A 6,170-nucleotide genomic window follows, 5' to 3' on the forward strand; every position below is an offset into this window, starting at 1 on the left:
AGACTGTAGCAGCCAACTGCTAGACAGTCAGTCGTGGATGGCAAAAGGATGATACCCTGACCCACTCCCGCCTGCCTGGACGCTCTGTGGCCAGCGGAGCCTTTCCAATCACCACATCCTACTGATATCTGAAGGCAACAACTAGATGCTGCCAGTGGAGTCCAACCAGTTATCCTCAGTTATTCCCACTCGGGGCTGGGGAGGCTAGGGATGACCTGGGAAAAGGCCATTGTTCTCCCTCTCACTCTTCAGGTGGCCTAGAGTCAGCTCAGTTCAGTGTGACAGCCTGAGGCTCAGCAAGGCCATAGGAGCTGGGCATGACATGCTGAGGTGCCACCAAGGTCTGACCACCCAGTTCCTGGGCTCCAGGCCAGGAGTCCCCACGTACAGCTTTGGCCGGGAACCAAGCGAGGGTGTACAAAGGCTTTGTCAATTGTCAAGAGCTACATAAATGCTGGGGTTGTTATTTCTTGCCAAGTTGCCCACCTGTGGTCCTAATTGTCAAGGACTCCTGAGCAGAGCAGATCTGGACACCGGGGCTCATTAGGAATTCCAGGCGGTTCCGTGTCTCTTGCTGACCTCTGCATTAATTCTTGCCCTTTTCTCCCCTCATTAAATCCTGTTTCTGGAGCTGGTGTTAGCTCCCTAGTCTCTCCCCTGATTAAATAATGACCAGGGATCACTCATTTTAGGTGTTCCCCATCTTCATGACAACACCAACCTAAGGCATGCCACCTTCGGGTGCGTCTGTGATTGCTGTGGGTACCGGCTGACCTGGCAGATGCCACCAAAACACCTTTGGTCTATCTTCAGGCAGACACTTCTCATGCCAATTTTTAAAAGCTTGCCGTTTTTCATGGGGAGGAGACTACAGCTCTATAAATAATTAGGTTGGGTTTTGATCTTCCCTGCAGTTAAAGGACACCAATGAACCCATTCCATCAGCAGAGTTGTATCATGAAGCGTGGGATGGTTTGAGATGCTCCCTGCTGACAGCCGTGAGCCCTGCTCTGTTGTCTGCCTATGGCCTCACCACCACATTAGCCCTCAGCTGGTTATCCAAACTCCTGTTTAACTAGTCACCCTTCATGGTCCCTGGCCTGCCTCTTTGAATGTTTCCTGACCTGAATTAGAAATTCCAGCCCTAATTCCTTGCAGGTAAAAAATACTGCAATGTTTATAAATAATCAACTAATAATAATAAGCTAATTCAAATACAGGGAAAGGGACTTAAACATATCATTTGTCAAAGAAGATGCATATATAGTGAATGTGTACGTGGGAGACACCCAGACCACCAACCACCAGATAATGCCAACCAAAACCACAGTGAGGTGCTTCCTCCCACCGTCAGATGGCCATTGCCAAAAGGTAAGAAATGCCAAGAGTCGGTAAGGATGTAGAGAAAGTGAAACACCGTGCCCTGCCGGGCACATAAAGCGGTATGGCCAGGGTGGAAGATAATACAAACCTTCAGAAAATTCAAAGCAAGGCTTGGGAGGTGGCTCAATGGGTAAAGCATCTGCTATGCAAACATTAGGAACCCAGGTTCACATCCCCAGCACCCACATAAAGTCAGTCATGGTGACACACATCTGTGACCCCTGTTAAGGGACTGAAGACAGAAAGATCCCTGGGGATTGAGGGCCTGCCACTCTAGCCAATCAGTGAGAGAGACCTTGTCTCAAAAAATAAGGAGGAATGCAATAGAGAAAAAATGCCTACTGTCAGCCCCTGGCCTCTGCACATGTCATGTGAGCACATACACATGTGCGTATACACACACACACACACACACACACACACACACACTGAAAGCCCAATTACTTTATGATGTGGAAATTCCATTTCTGGTTAAATTGAAAGTAGCAGGGCCAGGGTGTTGCTCAGTGGTTAGAGCACTTGCTTAACTTGAACATGACCCTTGTTTCAAATTCCTAATTCTAAAGAAGAAGGGAAAAAAAGGATTGAAAGCAGAGACTAAATCATATATTTGTAAACCTTGTTCACAACACCATCATGCAGAGCCCAAGTACCCATCAGTAGGTGAGTGACAGGTGAATAGATAGGAAATATGTTGCTTTGATCTGTTCCGGTTGCTATAACAAAATGCCATAAATTCAGTCATTTCCAAACAACAGTTCATGTCACCAACACATTCAGCACCTAGTAGACCTGCTGTCTGCTCCACTCTTGACCTCACATGGTAGAAGACACAAGTGACTTTCAAAGGACAGATGAGAGCTCTTTTGCAAGGGCACAAACCACGCTCATGAGGCCCTGGTCCTTGTGGCCTCACTGCCTTCTCAAGGCCCAATTGCTCAATACTAATGTGCTGGGGGTTGTGTGTCAGTGTGACACACTCAGGCCTGTATATAACTGTGTGGAGCCTGCCCTGTCCATGCACTGTAACACTACACACCCTTAAAAGAAATGAAATTCTGATGTGGGAATGAACCTGGAAGATAGAATACTGAGTGGCATGTACCAGAGAAAGGGATTCTGTTCCCACAGGAAAACTATGGACTCCTCAACTACGACCTTTTTTATAAAAACTGCCGATGCCTCTTAAGGCTGCACATGATGGAGTCCAAGCCCTACCTTGTTGAGAGCATAGAACAAAGATCATAGAACGAAGATCCTTGCACCCATAGATCTCCAGAGAAACCAGGAATGTTGATTAGGTGGTGGGAAAGATGTGAAACTTGTTCTTCTATCCAGAAAGCTGAGAAGTGGAAGTAATTAACAGCCTGGTGACCACCAGTCCTGTCTGTTGGGCCAGGCCATATCAAGTTCCCACAACCAAGGACCAGGGGCGGCTAGTAACCTCAATGACCCTTGTGTTTCTTCTATAGACAGAAGCTCCTCCAAGCTCCCACAACCGGGACCAGGGGTGACTAATAACCAAAAGGACCTCTATGCTATCTGTATGACCAAGACCAGGCCAGACCCTCAGGTCCTAGCTAGTATAAACCCTATCTCTAGAACCCATCTTTTTGGAAGAAATGTCTTGAATACAGTACCTGAGTTGACTTTTAGTGGAATTACACCTCCTTATGCACCAGGGACTGTATTTTACCAGGAAACTTTTATCCAAATTATACTGGGATTAAATACATTGGGAATAAACCGCCTGTTATTTGACACCCCAAGTCTGATCCAGGTTGACGAAGTCAATCTGCAATGGGTTTTCAGTTTTATTTCTTCCCAGGATTTACCTCCCTGTCTGACACCTGCAGGGATCGCCCCCCCCCCCNCCCCGCCACTGTGTTCCCCAACATGTGCCGTGTTCCTACAAGGGCCTGGGAAGAGTTGGCTCCAGACTTCTAAGAACAAATGGCGTCATAAGTTGCCAGAGACTGGTTTATTAGTTGGGCTTTTGTCACTGTGACAAAATACCTTCAATAAACAACCTAAAGGAAGAAAAGTCTGTTTGGACTCTTAGTTTCAGATGGCTCAATCCGTTCTCACCTGTCTCCATCGTTCCTGGACTATGGTCAATCAGAGCCTCATGGTGGGCCGCGTGGGATGAAGCAGAGTGGCTCAACTCATGGTGGCCCATAAAGAGAAAAATATCACAAAAGGGACCAAGGACTTGTCACCCTTCAAAGACACCACCCAGCAAACTTCTTCCTCCAGCCAGGCCCCACCTCCTAATCATTATTAGGACCCAATACATCCAGCTCTGATGAAATCAACATCCTCCTGAGGCAATCGCCTTTCAACAGCGCCACCTGCTGGTCGGCAAGCCTCAGTACAAGCACTTGATGGGAACGTCGTGCCTTCAACCTATATAACATTTGTTCATAATTATTAAACAAATATGATATTAAATGTACATCAGTGGAGATAACAGAAAGCTGGTTCGTTATAAAAATCAAAGAGCGTGGTGGTCAAGGATGGACTTGCCACTACAGAAATGGCCTGGTCGTCACTCAAGGGTAGCATTTCCGTGGCCCTTCAGGGCAGTCGATTTTCCAAGCATGCAAAGTGGTGGTAGCCTGAGTCTTCATTAAAAGGAGAAACCAGACCAGATGCTCTGGAGGTTCCTTACAGTTCTATAAAGAGAGGTCCACTTCAAACCTCCCACTAAAACTGCATATTCCAGTACTAACCCCTAACTACATATGGTCACAACGTTTAGATTCAAATTAATTACAGCTAAATAAAATGCAGTGTTTAACTTGGTCTCGGGAGTCACGTTTCAGGTCCTCAACAGCTGTGTGCAGCTAGCAGCACACACTGGGCTGCACACAGAACTTTCCCAGAATGCAGTTCCTTCATGGGACCCTCCAGCTCCTTGAGACCACATGCTCCCAGCCTGTGATCCAAGGTCATCTGGAAAACCCGTAGATTCGAGTCTCCTCAGCAGCTCTTGGGCACTGAGGAATCCCAAAGGCAGGAAGTGAGTAGTAACACTGGAGGTTACCCTTCTGCTCAGGGGCAGGTGCTTGGGATGTACCCACTAAACAGCAAGTTGGGGCTCCACCATTCTGGAGCCCCAGAAAAAGTGGAAAGCAAACTCATCAGGCTAGAGAGAATAGCATTGCTGTTCCCCTGAAGAGCAATCTCAAGTGACAGAAATCCACGTTTACTGTTTAAACCTCCAGTCGCATTCACATAAGGCCTAGCATTGACCTTTCGCCTCTTAAAGCCTTCATAATTGCTTTTATTATTATGCCTGAATTTTATCTCAGTTGTAAGTTTCTTTTTTTCACCCTATTAAAAGTGTTAATAAGCTGCATTTAAAACCTTACCTCACAATTATGTTGAATAGGCTGAATAAATCAACACTAGTTCTTAGTCCATTTGAGGGGGAAAATTGAACTGCTGTGAACTTAAATATTTTAAAAGTCAGAGCTGATGAACATGTTAATGCTGCCCAAAATTAGCATGCTTAATTTATGGTGACAAACAGGAGGCCATTCCCTGCAGAACCCTGGGAGGAAGGAGTGCAAGAAGGCAGAATGCATTTGGCAGGAGGCTTTCTGGGAGCTTCCTGGTTCCCTGGTCCGTGGTGTCCATGGTTATTTACGCTCACAACTTCAGATGAGAAACCGTGTGTGTGTGTGTGTGTGTGTGTGTGTGTGTGTGTGTGTGTGTGTGTGGTGGGAGAAGGGCGCCTCATGCAGCCCAGGCTAGTCTTGAATTTGCTCTGTAGTCAAGGAATACCTTGAATTTCTGTTCCTCCTGTGCCTGCTTCCAGAGTTCTGGACTGAGACATCTAACCTGAGAAGCGGTATTTTTAAAGCCCCTGACAAGGACTGGTGAGATAGCTCAGCAGTGAGAAAGCTTGCTAGACAAACATGAAGGCATGAGTTTGGATCCCAGGGACCATGCAAGAGACTGAGCGTGCCCAGGTGTGCAGCCTATAACCCCAGCACCTGAGGTAGGAGTGGCGTCAGAGACAGTAGCTTAGTAAGCTAGGAGTCAAGGGAATAAGGCAGAGAATGATAAAGCAGGACACCTGACATCCTTCTCTGGCATCTGCACAAGTGTGCACACAGGTGCAAGGCGCACACACATGCCTGTGCAAATGCACCACATATACACGTACCACAGCTATACACAATAACAATAAACAAAAGCCCCTGGAAGGTGTTTTCATGGATAAGCTGTGTGGGCGCCATGCAGCTCTGGACACATCCTGCCAGCCCTTTGTGAAGATCAACTCATTCTCAACCATTCTGCCCCTCTCCTCCTCCTAACATAGTGGAAATGTGCCTTGAGAGTAAAATCCCAGCAGACCAAAGGTCTAACACACTCGGCCAGCTACATTTCTAGTGCAGAAATTAAAAGGCCAAAGATGGAAGACTGGGGAGATTTCTTAGTTGGTAAAGTGCTTGCTATGCAAGCTTGAGGACCTGAATTCAGATCCCTAGCACCCAAGCCAAAGCTGGATTGGTGATGAACATCTGTAACTCCAGTACAAGGCAGACAGAGACAGAAGCCTTGGGGCTTGCTGGCTAATGTAGCTAAAATGATGAGCGCCAGGTTCCAGGAGCAACACTGTCCTTAAATATAAGGTATAGAGTGATAGAGGGAGACACTCAACGTGGCCTCCCTATGTGCACATAAAAATGGGCACAGGCACACATCAAGCTTGCACTGATGATTGTGTTCTCTCTCTCTCTCTCTCTCTCTCTCTCTCTCTCTCTCTCTCTCTCTCT

The sequence above is a fragment of the Mus pahari genome, chromosome 1 (assembly GCF_900095145.1).
Source record: "Mus pahari chromosome 1, PAHARI_EIJ_v1.1, whole genome shotgun sequence".
Taxonomy (NCBI): domain Eukaryota; kingdom Metazoa; phylum Chordata; class Mammalia; order Rodentia; family Muridae; genus Mus; species Mus pahari.